The 17,198-nt window shown below is 40.3% G+C and overlaps 1 non-coding gene across 1 annotated transcript; it reads right to left on the reverse strand.

Annotated features, from left to right (window-relative positions):
* Positions 1-632: 632 nt before the first annotated feature.
* Positions 633-704, reverse strand: Trnaq-cug (transfer RNA glutamine (anticodon CUG)). The gene has a single exon. It is a non-coding gene; the product is annotated as a tRNA-Gln (tRNA).
* Between the last annotated feature and the right edge of the window lie 16,494 nt (positions 705-17,198).

Genomic DNA, 17,198 nt, shown 5'->3' on the forward strand with positions numbered 1-17,198 from the left:
ATGTAGATGAACACAATGACAAGATCCCGAGATGTATCACTTTTTCATTTCTGTTTAAAATGCATGCGTACACATTACACTTTCAACTTTGCTGACTCGTAAATGTTAATGGGACAACTACCCAAAGGTGAGCAAAATCAGAAAAAAATACTGAACAAATATTTTTTGAAGTACGAGTACAACAAAAATACGCTTTTTTATTTCAAAGGGGCGGACTGTATACCATCTGTCGTGGTCTACGCAGACAATAGTGAAATGTGTCGAAAAAAAAGACTGCAGATAGAATGCAGGCTGATTGGTGACGGCGCCATTTCGCTTTCTCGAAAGCACCAGAACGGAGCTGGCCGGGTGAGAAGTGTTTACGAACGCAGGCGCGGGCAGCTTTCCAAGTCTCGTTTAAAGAGCGATGTTCTGCTATTCTTCTGAAGCTGCAGCAAAGATTCACGACAGTTTGGCGTTTCACACCCCCGACAGCTGCATATTTTTGTTACACGATACGACGTTAATAAACAATTTTCACTCTAATAGAGTACTAAAAAGTATTTAATAAGATTTTTCCCAACTAATGGAATAAGTAACACGCATGAGTATATTTTAGAACTTTTAAAACACAGTACGCGAAATTAAAATGTAGGTCCCACCGAGATTTGAACTCGGATCGCTGGATTCAGAGTCCAGAGTGCTAACCATTACACCATGGGACCGCTTGTAGCAGTGATGCTAGCGACTGAATATTCTAGAGCGTAAAACTTCTCTTCGTTTTTGTTTTTTTACTGTGCAATTGGATAATAATCTTTTGTTTATATGTTTCCTAAACTCTTACGTCATACTAAAATCAATTCCAAAGGTAGGGCAGCACATATTCGCTCCTTTCACTAAATCATCCTACTGAAGACATGCTTTAGTGTCTTTTTCGCCTAACTAACTTATTCACACTTGAACAGTTTTCAGTTCCTAATATATAGTGGATTCTCTAATTTTACGAGTATCATTTTTCTAGAACTTTTGAGATACTCAAATCCCTGTGATAAACTCTGGATTAGTTGCAATTTTTTGCCCTGAAATTCGAACTTCACACCGACTCGCTCGAAAAAATGGGTGCGTGTCAGAAGTCACTAACATTGGCGCCTGCCTTATAGGCTACCCTTCCACCCGCTCCGCGTGTGAGCTTGCATACTTGCCTGCAACGTTTAATGTCCCGCGCAAACACCTTAAAGTGTGGCCAGCAATCTTTTCCTACTTTCCGTTCATAGTATTTCAATATTGAAATCTTTTAAGCATTTTAATCATTCGGCTGCCGCACGGTCTGAATTTTTCTTCTCTAGTTTTTATACTTTCGAAGAGCATTTCACCGCTTAGAAACAAATTGCGTCAAATTCATATCCGATGTAGAAAAAAATTATTTTATGGGAGGAATCTTAATTTTTATGCTTAGTTGCTACGCAAAGACTCCCAAATTAATGAATTCGGCTTTCAATTTCTCCTTCAACTCAGGAACCATCAATGACTTATCTACAATGATAAATACTTACCATACCTTTCCATCATTTCATTGTAAAACCCATTGTTGTCTGAAAGCGTTGAGTAAGTAAAGTGAATACTGAAGAACAAGTAACACATTTCCAATCACAAAAACCGAATGACGCAATTTCGTTCTCATCGTGAAATTTAGTATCATTTATTACGATAGCAATGTTCCTTCTTAGGATTTGGGTAGCATCCTGTGATCTGATACATATTCCAGAATAAAACTGGCGTATGAATTCGATACTCATTGACTAGTCGCAATATATCATTTTTCTCTTATAATGTCTTTTTCTTGATAAATAATGACCTTCGCGGAAAGACGTTCTTTAGAGTAGCCTGAATTACAATCCGTCCTGAAATCCTAACTAGGGGAAAAAGTCAAAATGTATTACAATTATTTTCCACTAAATACTTTACCGTGATCTACATAATGCAGATGGACGGGAAGCGTCATTTAGCTCTTCTGTCAGTGTCTCCATGCAGCAGGAAACCTCTCCTAACGACAGCTACTACAGTTTGTTCAACATCTTTGCGACAATCTCGCACTCGCTAAACGAACCTGGGAGAAAACCTGTAGTTCTTCTGTACAGCTCCTCTATTAATAAGTCTGTGACAGGTCCCAGACATAAAAAATACTCAGCAGTTCATCGAACGAGGATTTTGTACACTGCCTCTCTAGTGGATGAATTACATTACTTACATTAGGGTTCTTCTAATAACCTCAGTCTATCATCCGCATTTCCTACAATTAGCTTTTTGTCGATGTTCCACCCTTAATTGCATCGAACATATATTTCAATAGCAGATCAGCAATGACGTAAGGAAACAATAAGTGCCCCCAATACGTTTCATTCCTTTTCGTTTGGTGATGGTTGCCAATGGATTGCTCTTCCCTCTCACATAACAATATATGAATTACAGCTAAAACAATGAGAAGCTAAATTCTAACTTTGCTCCCTTTTACAGGTAATAGCTGTGCATGTGGAAGTGTGTAAGCAGTAACAGTTGTCAACATTAAGAGTATAGATGGGTCCGCCTTTTTTGAAAGCATACAAATTATTGTTTTGCATTAATACTCAAACATGATTCATCACAGTTGTGACATCCTCAGTGAGTTTTTTCTTTTATTTTTCTGAAATACCTACATACAGATTATTTTTTAGGTTAGGTAATATGTTGCATCGCATTTTGTTGTTACTGAAACTATATATGCACTTTGTCTTTTACGTTGCACTGACTGTGTCCTGTGACTGCCAATCCGAATCAGTACGCCATGTAATATACAAACATGGGGGATGTTGGGATATCGTCTGTATATAATTTTAGTTAAGTTTTTTAGTTTATATCTAACCTTTAAAATTTATGTTCCAGTAAAAATCGTGGTATACCCTTTTTGGTTTTACCATTGCAGGATTTGACTGGTCCTGAGTTGTGGCTCATTTTTATTTGTGTGGCCACAGTTCAGGACCAGCGAAATACTCCCTTGCTAAGACCAAAAACAGTTATATACCACTATTTTTACCGGAACATCTGTTTTAAAGGTCAGATACAAACAAAAAGTAAATGGAGATAATAAAAGAAAAACACCACCTCGGATGCCACATCCGTGATGCAACGTGTTGGGGGCGTTGAAACGAAAAGGTAATTTGCGTACTTGCAAACAGGCAGACCCCTCCTCAATTTTTTATTATTTTCTGCAAGCATGGGAATTGAGCTCGAAATTCCAATATGATAACTACTAGTACGGTATAAGATAGTTGTTGATGAAAGTATTTTGAATAGCACAATATTACAGCTTATAAGAAGTGGAAAAACGCTTTCAAATGCCGGTATTTGTTCTCTAAATACCAGATTTTTGATAGTTCAAAATGGTTCAAATGGCTCTGAGCACTATGGGACTTAACTTCTGAGGTCATCAGTCCCCTAGAACTTAGAACTACTTAAACCTAACTAACCTAAGGACATCACACACATCCATGCCCGAGGCAGGATTCGAACCTGCGACCGTAGCGGTCGCGCTGTTCCAGACTGTAGCGCCTAGAATCGCTCGGCCACTCTGGCCGGCTTTGTTAGTTATTCATTTAAGGTTTTGTATTTGTATCACTGTTGGAGGGGATCACCAGTCTTCTGACCATATCGATGCGGCCAGCCACTGTCGGTTGTCTCTTCACCATACAATTAGAGTGCCATCTACACTAAACGTCCTCGATTCTTTATCGCATATATTCTAATAATTTGAGAAGAACAGCCTATTAAGCGAAATCAAACAAATTTAAATATGAAATGAGGAGACAGCGAGGTTATGTGGCGAAGATAAGTCAGTTACAGCCTACTAGCGATAATAGGGTTGTGGGTGTGTAAATCATTTATTAATTACACTGCTTGAGTAAGTCTTCGCACTGCTATATGAAGAGGTCCAATGTTTTCAAAGCCAGTAGGCTGATCGGAAGTGGCCAAACGGCGTATAGCACCCAGCAGCAACTCTTTCTGCGCACCACCAGTACTGGAAAGCACGCAGCGTAACTCGACCACAGCCCTGCTCTACGCTCGAACGAGCCAACCGCACCAGAACCCACTATTATCAAAGTCTGGACGACTGCCACAGAACTAGGCTAGGCACGGCCCGCAGAAACTTAACCTTGTACGAAGAATCAGGAAATGTTTACAGAATCCCACGGTCGCTACCTTAGAAAGGGAAGACCTCCGACATGGCCAACCGATTCTACTTATACTAGACAGTTCGCTTGCGTACAAATTAAAATGGAAGACTCTAGGATACTTTTCTTGTTTGTGGGTTCTTCCGTTACTTCCTGGTGGAACAACTTCATCTTTAACGTCGAATAACAAGTACACTGTTTTTGTTCTACTGAGTTTTGTTTATTTCTAACTAGTTTTCGTCATATTAGGTCGTCTTCAAGAAACAATTCACTAACGTCTGAGAGGGACACTAGTTTTTAGCAACCAAACACAATAAGCAAAGATACTACCCACTTACACAAAATGCGGTGCACCAAATTTCTTTTTTAACGTTGAAATTACACTGTACACAATGGACATTAATTAACAGCATAATTAAACTACACAATATTACACTAGCACAGATTATTTGCTTAAGTTTGTAGGTCTTGACACTGGTTGAGAAACAACCTGAGCACCAGTCACTATTGTTGTGAAATAAACAGGTTTCAAATTATAAATTATAGTTTACGTTGTGAGCAATACTATTACATTGTGTACTTCAGTCATGTAATTCGGTTAATATTTCCCGTTGCATAAACCGTAATTTATAATGTAAAACATGTTTGTTACACAAAATAAGTGACTAGTGCTCAATTAGACATTTCTCAACCAATGCCACGCCTTCACAAACTATGGATTATAACCACATAACCTGCAATACTGCAAAAATTGTGTATTCTAAATATCATGTTTAATATTTTCCATAGCATAAAGTATAATTTACTGTGTTAGAATATGTGTCTGGAACACAGCATAAATGAAGAGTGCTCAGTTCGACAATTTTTCAACCATTGTGAAGACCTACAAACTTAAGCATCTTAAACATGTTACCTGCAATACTGTCTAGCTTAATTATTTATTGTGGTTAAATAAACCCTTGTGAAAAGTTCCGTTTAAACATTAAAAAACGAGATTGTTGCACAGCATTCTGTGCAAGTAGATTGTATCCATGGTTGTAATGTTTGGTTATCTAAGAACTAATGTCTTTTGCAGTCGCTAGGTAGTTGTTTGCTGAAGATGGCCTAATAACCCAAAAACCAGTTAAAAATAAACAAAAATCAGTGAAAAACAATGGACTTGTTATTTAATCTTAAGTAAACTTACAAGATATTTTGGCTAAATACACCCTTACCCTCTTCAATCGGTTAGTGAGAAAACCAAAACTAAAGTTCATCACGCGCAATGTACTTAGAATTTACGGGATCGATAGATAATTAAAAACTGAGCATTTTTCATCATTATATGTGTGATCCGCAAACGAATATTTCCTAGAAGGAAAGGAAAGAAATCTTTGCGACCTGCTCGGATGTATCCACGAGGTGAGCGCTGTTCAACGAAAGCGCTGCTGGCATAGTGACCAAGAACTATACCTGAGGAGTAGAGAGCCTATGTTCGATTTCCAAATTAATTCTGCTGGGTTGTGTTTAATTTGTATTTTTTCTGTATAGATATTAGTAGGAGTGGGAGGTTTAAGAAGGCAAGTAAATCAGTAAAGAGTAATAAAAAAGTAGGCAAATATATTTCTGAAACGATTTGGATTAGTAAAGTATCAAAATTTTAAGCCTCGTTGTATGAAAACAATTGCGAGTAAGATTGCTATGAATTTGTCACGAATAGAGCTGCCCACTACCATACCTACGGTTTGGTGATTTTGGTACAGTACTCAAATAATGTAGTAAATGGTACGATTGTCGGTAGTATTGGAAGAATTGCTATGCAAAGAAACAGAAATGAGTATGTAGGAGAGGAACTAAGATCCGACGGCCTCCCTTTCTTTTTTGGTTCAAATGGCTCTGAGCACTATGCGACTTAACTTCTGAGGTCATCAGTCGCCTAGAACTTAGAACTAATTAAACCTAACTAAGCCGGCCGCGGTGGTCTCGCGGTTCTAGGCGCGCAGTCAGGAACCGTGCGACTGCTACGGTCGCAGGTTCGAATCCTGCCTCGGGCATGGATGTGTGTGATGTCCTTAGGTTAGTTAGGTTTAAGTAGTTCTAAGTTCTAGGGGACTGATGACCACAGCAGTTGAGTCCCATAGTGCTCAGAGCCATTTGAACCATTTGAGCCAAACCTAACTAACCGAAGGACATCACACACATCCATGCCCGAGACAGGATTCGAACCTGCGACGGTAGTGGTTGCTCGGCTCCAGACTGTAGCGCCTAGAACCGCACGGCCACTCCGGCCGGCTTTGTTTTTTTTGTTAGTTGTTTATTTTGCACATAATTAGAACCAAACATCATTCAGTGTTAGTCCGTTTTGTATTTTATGTCGTTACAGAGTGTTAATTGCACTTAATAGGTAACAAAAATTGGTTGATAATGCAGCTTATTGGTTTTATGTAACGAAAATAATTGCTTCTGATGCAGGTACAGTTTACATCCGCAAACACAACAAATATATATAATTGTTGTTGTTATTTTGTACCCAATAGAACGTTCTTCATCACGATCAAAGGCAAGCATTTTCTGTTTTTATTGATAACTGCGAAAGTTGTTTATGAATAACAGAAACATGTTTTATATTACCTCGATGAAGCATTGAAGCGATATATGGTAAATTTTTTGAGTTTTTTTATTATTTGATCCTTTTTTGAGAAAACTACATTTTGTTGCGCTATATGATAAATCATTATTTGTTATTTTTAACACAACATCCCCGTGTTTCACGTTACAAATCAATTTGAGAATTAAACCTGAATTAAACATTGACAGTTTCAATTTTACTATAAATACTGTTTATTCTTAAGTAACAGACAGGAGGATAACTATGTAGAAAAAGATCTTCTGTAGGTTACGAGGCCCTTTATAACTCTCATTCAGTTTGTAGACGGTTCACCGCTTCCGATTTCTATAGGAATCTGGTAAGACACTGATCGCATGCGTAAACAAATCGTCCGATATGAGGTAAACCCCAGTAGGTATGCAAGACAGTTAACATCCACATGAATTTCCCGCTCAATTTTGTCTGACACGGATGGATTGAGATCGTGCCATTTTCAGTACCTTTCTTTTAACTCTCCGCCTGTTATCTCCAGTCATTATTGTCTTTCAGTTACGAAAGATACATTGTTTATGAAACATTATTATAGTCTGGAGGACACTTGTAATCCGCGCGAGCTCTGCTGTCACAATCTGAAATAAAGTAAGTCTGTATTACTTTATTGCTTTCCTAGATTCAATCGATCTTTCATGTGCGTAAATTTAGACGTATTGAAACTGATTGCAGTTACCTTCCGTGTTACCTAGTATTCTCTCTATTTTTAAATCGTGGAAGAAGTGTCAAAGGCAATAAACATCGGACAGAGTTTAGTAGAGATCCTGATGTATGGCTGGAATGGTTCAATGTGCTGAGTGATGAAGATGCTCACAGTGATAGCGCTAACTCAGAGACTGAGGATTCTGTTCATGAAAGCGGTCATGATTCAGGAACAGAACAAGAAGTGTCAGAAAATGATGAATATGAATCACAGGAAGAAGTAACTCAAGAGGATGAATTTTTTGAGGGAAAGATGGAATAACTAAACGGAGGAAAAATAAATATCCTACCAGTGTTAGAAGCAGATCTTTTAATTTTATTACTCAATTGCCTGGGCCAAAAAACAAGCTCGTATAAAAACGACAGAAATAGAAGTTCTAAATATGTTCTCGGATGAAAACATAATAAGCACTATCGCAATATGCACTAATATATATATATATATATATATATATATATATATATATATATATATATATATATCAATAAAGTTCGTGGTAACTTCTATAGGGAAAGGGACACTAAAGAAACAGATGCGGTAGAGATCAGAGCTTTCATTGGTTTGTTATATCTACGTGGATCTTTGAGATATTCTAGGAAGTGTATGTCGAAATTGTGGGATAACTCAAAGGGGAACGGACTTGAATCATGTTATTTATGCACAAGTGTAAACCGATTCAGGTTTCTGTTGAGATGTCGGAGGCTTGATAATATCCGTGATAGAGGTGTTCGTAGAGAGATTGACAAGTTGGCTGCTATCATAGCTATCAGAGAGGTACTTGAACTATTCACGAACAATTGCAAAAAATATTTTTCACCTAGTGAATATCTCACTGATGACGAACAGCTTTTGGAATTTAGAGGACACTGCCCGTTCAGGCAATATATTCCTAGCACACCAGCAAAGTGTGGGTTAAAAGTGTTTGCTTCGGTTGATGTAAAAACAGATCACACTTTGAATTTAGAACCGTACTCGGTAAGCAACAAGAGGGACCATGTAATGTCAGTAATTCAGCTGAAGATATTGTTCTTCGAACGCTCAAACTGTTTCAAACGTTAGAATATATTATACTATGTACAAATATTAAATGTATTGTATTTAGATTTAATAAAAAAATCATAAAACCAGTCATAAAGACCGTTCAAAGTGTACAAATAGACAGCTTGCTTTGTGGATGACACCAGTCATCCGCGCGAGTGACGATGTCACGAATTTTCGCGCGAGTAACGGAGGGTTAACGTACAGATAACACGGGGACGAGCGTAATAGAACACGGCCACTAGGAGAACTACATTATTGTACGCTTACTTATGATGGCCGACGGTACCCTACGGTAGCTTTACAACTCTAGTCACGAGCGACTACGGACACGTCACCGCTCTACGCTTGTTGATAGCGAGGCGCAAGACTGAGTTTACATAGGGACCGTTATGTTATCATCATCTTTTCGTCACATTGTAGTTCTGTACTTCGGAGCGTGGGATTTTCCAGCATTAACGGTATGTATATCTTGCAGAAGGAATTGTTCCCCATCATTAGTCTCCGACGAAACTCCAGCTACTTGTAGTGAAAGTTTATCATGTCTCTGCAGAATAAAATTCGTTTTGTGAAACTATACGGTGGTCTTCCTTGCGTAATACGCCTTCTGCATTATGTATTTTGTAGTATATCTCTTCTTTGTTAATGCAGTAATATCAAGTTGTCTTGTAACTTGTTTTATTTGCCTCGTTTTGTATAAAGCTCTCCTACCCTTAATTTTCATATGTATGCATAGTGTAATGTGAATGTTCTTTCGCCTGAACAATGCAGGTGATACGCTTACATAAAACACTATCTGACGAAAGAAGTCACCAAATCCATCTGAAGTTGTGTAACTGTATTCCAGTTAACTTTTACTAAAAATAATTGAAAAACCTAAAACTGTATACTAAAGAAGCTATCGTGTGAAACTGCATTATGCAGTGCTGTGAACAGTGCTACAACGCGTGAGGTCACATTACATATCTTGCAATTCTAACATACAAAACTAACAGCGTAAAAATCCTCACAAAATTACAAACTGAACTTTGAGAGAAGAAATACCCGCCGGCCGGGGTGGCCGAGCGGTTCTAGGCAACACAGACTCCTTTGAGTCGGTGTTGTTCTAGGCGATTCAAAAAAATGGTTCAAATGGCTCTGAGCACTATGGGACTTAACATCTGAGGTCATCAGTCCCCTAGAACTTAGAACTACTTAAACCTAACTAACCTAAGGACATCACACACATCCATGCCCGAGGCAGGATTCGAACCTGCGACCGTAGCGGTCACGCGGTTCCAGACTGAAGCGCCTAGAACCGCACGGCCACACCGGCCGGCTCTAGGCGATTCAGTCTGGCACCGCGCGACCGCTACGGTCGCAGGTTCCAATCCTGCCTCGGGCATGGATGTGTGTGATGTCCTTAGGTTAGTTAGGTTTAAGTAGTTCTAAGTTCTAGGGGACTGATGACCTCAGATGTTAAGTCCCATAGTGCTCAGAGCCATTTGAACCGTTTGAAGAAATCCCCAAAATGCTTCTGTTAAAATGCTCTGCAGATTTACGTACCACAAGTGACTTAGCTAAAATTCCGAACAATGAATGACACAGCGGCGAACATTTAACACAGCACTGTGAGAGTAAGAATGTCGGACAAAAGAAAGTAGACGTGAACTAAGCTTTAACTGAACTGACCCTAAGGAAAATTTGCAATGCAATGCTTGACTGTGAATAATCTTATTGTGTCCTAACAGTGATGTTAAACTGGCCCTAATAAAGTTCCGTGACTTATCTCGTTGCAACGGAAACTCGGTGCTGCTCGAAAGTAGTGAGTGTTAGAATGCAGCGAAGGAGCAATCCAGTTAAAGAACGCCTTGCCCAAGGGCGATGCAAGGAAAAGCAACTACGCTAAGCACATCATACTTTAATCTTTATGTAACTGTATTCCGCTAAGTGCAATGCGATGACGCTCTATTACAAAATAAAACTTCAGTCAGGGGACGCCAGAAGAAACTGAACTTACTGAATTATGTAGAAGAGCCTAGAATCTAAAGAAACTGTGTTACGAAGCTGACTTTTAACGATTACAAAAGTCTTTACAAAACTCAATTCTTATAAAAAAATATATAACACTGCCATGTAACCCGTTAATGGAATGGCAAAGGAGTGGTGAATCTATGACTTTGAATCCCAGCCATATAAGCAGATATACTCTCTAATGTCGTCTTGACAATCAAATTAAACTACCCGAATCAATTAAGAAAAATCATACCGAAAATTGGCTTTTCTCAAACTCATTATACACAGAAGAGCCAAAGAAACTGGTGCACCTGCCTGATATCGTGTAGAGCCCCAGGGAGCACGCAGAAGTGCAGCAACACGACGTTGAATGGATTCGACTAATGTTTGAAGTAATTCTGGAGGGAACTGACACCTTGAATCCTACAGGGCTGCCCATAAATCCGTAAGAGTGCGAGGGGGTGGAGATCTCTTCTGAACTACGCGTCGCAAGGCATCCCAGATATGCTCAATAATGTTCATTTCTGGAGAGTTTGGTGGGCAGCGGAATTGTTTAAAGTCAGAAGAGTGTTCCTGGAGCCACTCTGCAGCAATTATGGACGTGTGGGGTGTCACATTATCCTTCTGGAATTGCCCAAGTCCGTCGGAATGCACAACGTCAGAGTCGTATCTAGACGTATCAGGGGTCCCATATCACTCCAACTGCACACGCCCCACACCATTACAGAGCCTCCACCAGCTTGAACAGTTCCCTGCTGACATGCAAGATCCCTGGATTCATGAGATTGTCTCCATATCCGTACACGACCATCCGTTCGATACAATTTGAAACGAGACTCGTCGGACCAGGCAACATGTTTCCAATCATCAACAGTCCAATATCAGTGTTGATGGGCTCAGACGATGCGTAAAACTTTGTATCGCACAGTCACCAAGAATACACGAGTGGGCCTTCGGGTCTAAAAGCCCATATCGATGATGTTTCGTTGAATGGTTCTCACGCTGACACTTGATGGCCCAGCAATGAAATGTGCAGCAGTTTACAGAAGGATTGCAGTTCTGTCACGTTGAACGATTCTCTGCAGTCCTCGTTGGTCCCGTTCTTGCAGGATCTTTTTCTGGCCGCAGCGATGTCGGAGATTTGATGTTTTACTGGATATTCACGGTACACTTGTGAAATGGTCGTACGGGAGAATCCCCTCTTAATCGCTACTCCGGAGATGCGGTGTCCCATCGCCCGTTCAAAGTCACTTAAATCTTGATAAGCTGCCATTGTAGCAGCAGTAACCAACTAACAACTGCGCAAGATACCTGTTGACTTACATGAGCGTTGCCGACTGCAACGCAGTATTCAGCCTCTTTACATATCTCTGTATTTGAAAAGGCATGCCAATACCAGTTTTCTTGGCGCTTCAGTGTAAATAGCGCGGGAACAAGCAATGCATTGGTAACATTACCTGAATACCTTCACATTTCTGAAATCAATCTTTACAGAACCATATTTCCAGAAACCAACATTCTCTGCGCCTGCATCTCTGTGTTCTGCTAGTCACCTTTCCAAACCACTTAGCGGCGTGATCGACACCAGGCTCTGTCACTTACTACACGCGGATGCTACACTGGCAACGACAAACTACTGGTAACCAAGGATCACATTGCTTACTTTGCTTGTACTGAGAACTCTGTGGCGTAACATATCGACCATTCTGAAAAATATCCATTGTGCAGGTTTGAAGTATGATTCATAGAATAAAAAGAGAACTCACATTACTCCCATCGATTTCCAACAATAATCTATAGATGTTACATCACGTTACAGTTTGTTTCGTATAACGGAGGACGCACAGCTATCTTTCAACGCTGAAATAAATATTCAGAAACCACTCAGAGTCGACGGCAAACGGGAAGTGAGCGGCGCTAAGTTTTGGCTTTTGAAACTCTCGCACATCACACGTGTTTTAGGTGAACTACTCGAAGCAGGCAGTTCTATTTCTCGCCGTTGCAAACTGATAGGAGCAGTTATCGTCGAGCGATATGTGGAACTGAATAACTGGATGATTTTTGCTGATGTCGAGAAACAGTATGATGAAGACGAATCATAACGCCAGTGGAAGGTCCCCGAGATTAGTTAAGCTGAAATCGGTTGTAACGTTTTGGAGATATCCATACCATAGTCCAGCTGTTCCCCTTGAGTTCCGGATGTGCATTATGAGCCGATAGCTACACGCTCGAACTGCGGAGGTATACCCGTTGAGGTAAAAGTAAGAAGGTAGCTTTAGGCAAGAAGCATCCAAATTGGAATACGCGAACTTTGAAAAAGAGTGGTGCAACAACGGCCCTTAAAGTGGAGAAATATTTAACGTTGTGGCAAAATGATATCGTTAAAGAAGGGACAATGTACGACAGATACTAGTCGACAAATAACTGAGCATTCGATCAATTCGTCGAATCTCGTCGTCGTAACGAGAAGCCGACAACGAGAATACTCCAGCAGTGAGATGCAGGCGCAGCGCTTCAGTATACGACCAACGCGGATTTTACATATTCTGCATCATTGTCTTGGGCAAGGAATTTTAAACCGGAGCATAAAATTCGTGAACGGCATATCACGAAATACTTGTCACACAATGGAGGCAGAAAATGAGGATGATATATAGAAACTGGCAGCATTTTTCAACACGCAGACGGCGTCACTTATTGCCGATTTTATTGTGATTACTTGATCAACACCGAGCATACAGGATGTGAGTAATGGACGAACACTCAACGCACCTTATCGATAAGGGAGAAAAAAGAACCCTTGTCACAGTTGGCAGTATCCATAAAATAACGCATTCGTACACGGTGCTATATTCTATCACAATGTATGCGAAACTGTTACCTCAAGTTTTCCTGTGCTTACAACAATGCATTTGGTCCTGGGTTTATAAAGAGGTTTAACTGGCTCGTCAAGAAATGTGTACGTCACTTGCTCCAAATAAGGAGAATTGACAAATTAAATTTACAAACCATATATTGAGAATGTTTTCTGTTACTGGTTCCCTATGGTGGACAAACTAATACCGACATTTATGATGCCGCCGGCCGCGGTGGTCTTGCGGTTCTAGGCGCGCAGTCCGGAACCGTGCGACTGCTACGGTCGCAGGTTCGAATCCTGCCTCGGGCATGGATGTGTGTGATGTCCTTAGGTTAGTTAGGTTTAAGTAGTTCTAAGTTCTAGGGGACTGATGACCACAGCAGTTGAGTCCCATAGTGCTCAGAGCCATTTGAACCATTTATGATGCCATGTTTATAGACAACGGAGGGTCAAACAAGTTGCACGGTAAAAGTAATACCGCCAAACTGCACACCTGTGTGCCAGCCGCCTGACGTTTATTTTCATCGCAAGATTAAGACTTTATTTTGAGGCTTCAAAATTGCTATGTGCTTTTGGAAACCCAGCAGGCATTGCAGAACAGTGCGGATGTAGTAACGATTCATATCGCAATTCATTATAAAGTTTCAGCACCGATTTTTAGACAGATCTTATCTTAATTGCGGAAAAAGGAATATTTTTAAAGGTAAACCAAGAATTTGTAAAGCCTGACGCTATTAGGTCACTTTGAAAGCAGTAAGTTGTTATCCACTCAACGCTGTAAAGTCGATTGCGCTGTATGTTTATTTCGCTAGTGGAGCGGGCTGTCCCTGTATGTGTTGTGTCGGCTTTAACTGTCTTAAGCTGTACATTACATTTTTAAGAATTTCTCTGAGGCGATTTCTTTTTCTGCTTGTTTACAGATCTGAAGACGATTGTTGTACACAACCTAAACTACTCATCACGTTTTAATTGTCTAATCTAAATTGCGGTCTCGGCAGTAAAAGTATTTTGTACAAATGTTTTTTAATTGTAGCAAAACCAGCAACGTTTTCCGCCGAATCTTCGGAAGCAATACTGCAGTCTCGCGGGAATTGCATTCACTACATGTTCTTGATGTCGTGAGTATATTCGCTTCGAATGTTTATACAAGTACTATCTATCTAATTCTTCGAAGGAATATGAAGACATGTAACACAGACTGAAAGACTCATTGTACGGCAATAGGGATCAAAATTTTAAATGTTTACTAATACAATATGTTTGAGAAATTTATTAACCTACCTTGTTATTATTTCTTATTGCTTTACTTACCCTATCAACGTTCCTATTGCTATCAATTTCGATACGGAAAAAATAGAGATTTAAAAATCACTGCAGGATGCGCCTAATAATCTAACGCAGGTTCTCTGTTCCCCAGTCAGATGCTTTGGTCGTTTCGCCAGTAGCGCTTTGGTTGGGCAGCGTTCACCTTAAGGGAAAATAGCCGGCTGTCGTAAAAGTTTCTTTCCTCTATTTCTAGGAAAATATGCGTTTGCAGATCACATACATAACTATGAAAAATGCTCAAATCTATCGAGCCCATCAATTTTGCGTCGATTACACGTAATGAATTTTAGGTTCGTTTTTCTCGAAAACCGAGAGGGGATCGGGAGGTTGTTGAGCTAAATTATCTGAGAGTCTTTCATTTTAGGTTTTACACCTGCCAAATATGAGCCGAAACGGTTGGCAGTGTCGGAGGCCTTTACCTTGTTAGTGAAGCACCGGCTGAGGGAGCAGACCTACGCAGTTACTCATCGATCGTACAGTATATGGTTAGTAAGGTGCGAGACAAGATATTCGCACGGTATAATTGATTACTAGCTCTGTATCTACAGCCAGGACAGAGAAATGATGACTGCATTAATTCGTCGTAGATTTACGTGAATTGAGCTGGGGTTAATAGGTGTTTATGTTCTTGGAGTGATGCAGTTCGTGGGCTGGCACAGCAAAATTACAACTCAAAGCATTCCCTAACTTTTTACCCTTTTGTTGAGCCCTACTTCCTCGTGATATCAGTGATTTTGAAAATCATCTCTGCAGTCTAGAAGTCAGTGTTATAGTCTCAAGATCAATCACCAAGCGCATGGGTCACACATCTTAAAATTCAGGGATATTAATCAAAAGATCCAAAAACGTTAAAAGTGTAGTATCCCGTACTTAAACTCGCGACAATCTGAGAAAAACTGTCTACGTTTTCCAAGTGGTAAAACACGCCGTGCCCTCGACAGCCTTAGTTACAATGCGAGGGTGTTAAAGGGAGGCCAACCACAAAGATTTAGCTACAGATAAACAGTCATCACGAAGGATTATATCGCCTGCTAGTCATAAAGAACAATTCCCGAACCACAGCGAGACTCATTTGGAAGATGACTGGTGGAAGAAGTAAACTACATCCCGCTACAGGCCCGTAATTTAATAAATTCTGTAGTTCATATTAGAGTTATCTATTAGTGATCCTGCTTCTGACAGACGCAAATCTGAAAATGTGTTTCCTTGTTTCATTTCTCATCAAGCATCATTCTTTGTCCACCTACGCTTGCAAAACTATTATTTCCATTTACAAAAGTGTTCGCTGTGTCGTAGGAAGAAAGTTTCTCTTTGCGGAGGCGATTCCCTGCTCAAACTGATCTGCTTCTTCTGGGCTGTTCCCCTGCACCATATTTATCAATTGAAGACATAAAGTCTGTATATGAGTCCGCGATCATTTTATTTTGAGCACTTTTATTTTCACAAGTCCATCTTGATCACATAGATTTCTTTACACTTTATGACCAGTTTCGGCTTATCGACATTTTCAATATTAGTGGTTCATGGTGTGGGTTCCTGGTGTCATGTCCTAGTTCATGAACCACGGGCAACGTATGAGTGGCCAAGTAAGTGGTCCTGACAGGATACCAGTTACTTTGGAATAAGGCTGGGCATCTCGGACATATTCTGAGTCGTGGTCACCTTTGTGCTCAGACGGCAAAGACTACCAAATACACTGGTTAGTCCCTCAACCGTTAGGGGTAAAACCCAATGGGACCCGGGGCAAGTAAGGCTAGCAACCTGCTTCCCTGGTACTTTAAATATGATGCTGGCAACAATCAGAGCAAAATGCCTCGGAAATTTGGAGGTGACGGTGCCCCACCTCCAATTGACAAACCAGGGACTCCTAAGATACGACTCGGCAAACGAATGGTAACGAGATGGGGAGCTATTAATATCAATGGGGGCTACTCTGGGAAGAAGGTAGAGTTGACAGAGGCTGCAAGTAAGATGGGGTTGGACGTTTTAGCTGTTAGTGACATTCGGGTAAGGGGTGAGAAAGAAGAGGAAGTGGGAGAATACAAGGTTTACCTGTCAGGAGTCAAAGCAGGAATAGCACAATGGGGTGTAGGGCTTTACATCAGGAACGAAATGGAATCCAGCGTAGTTGCAATAAGGTACGTAAACGAACGACTGATGTGGATAGATTTGACAGTGTCTAACAAGAAAATTAGGCTTGTGTCAGTATATTCGCATTGTGAAGGGACAGATCAAGATAAGATGGATAGTTTTTATGACGCACTCAGTGACGCAGTTGTTAGAGTAAAGGTCAAGGACAGTGTTCTGCTCATGGGTGATTTTAATGCCAGGATTGGAAATCGAACAGAAGGGTATGAAAAGATTATGGGTAAATTTGGAGAGGATATGGAGGCCAACAGGAACGGGAAACAACTCTTGGATTTCTGTGCCAGTATGGGCTTAGTAATCACAAAATCC

Source organism: Schistocerca nitens, chromosome 2, assembly GCF_023898315.1.
Source record: "Schistocerca nitens isolate TAMUIC-IGC-003100 chromosome 2, iqSchNite1.1, whole genome shotgun sequence".
NCBI classification, from domain to species: domain Eukaryota; kingdom Metazoa; phylum Arthropoda; class Insecta; order Orthoptera; family Acrididae; genus Schistocerca; species Schistocerca nitens.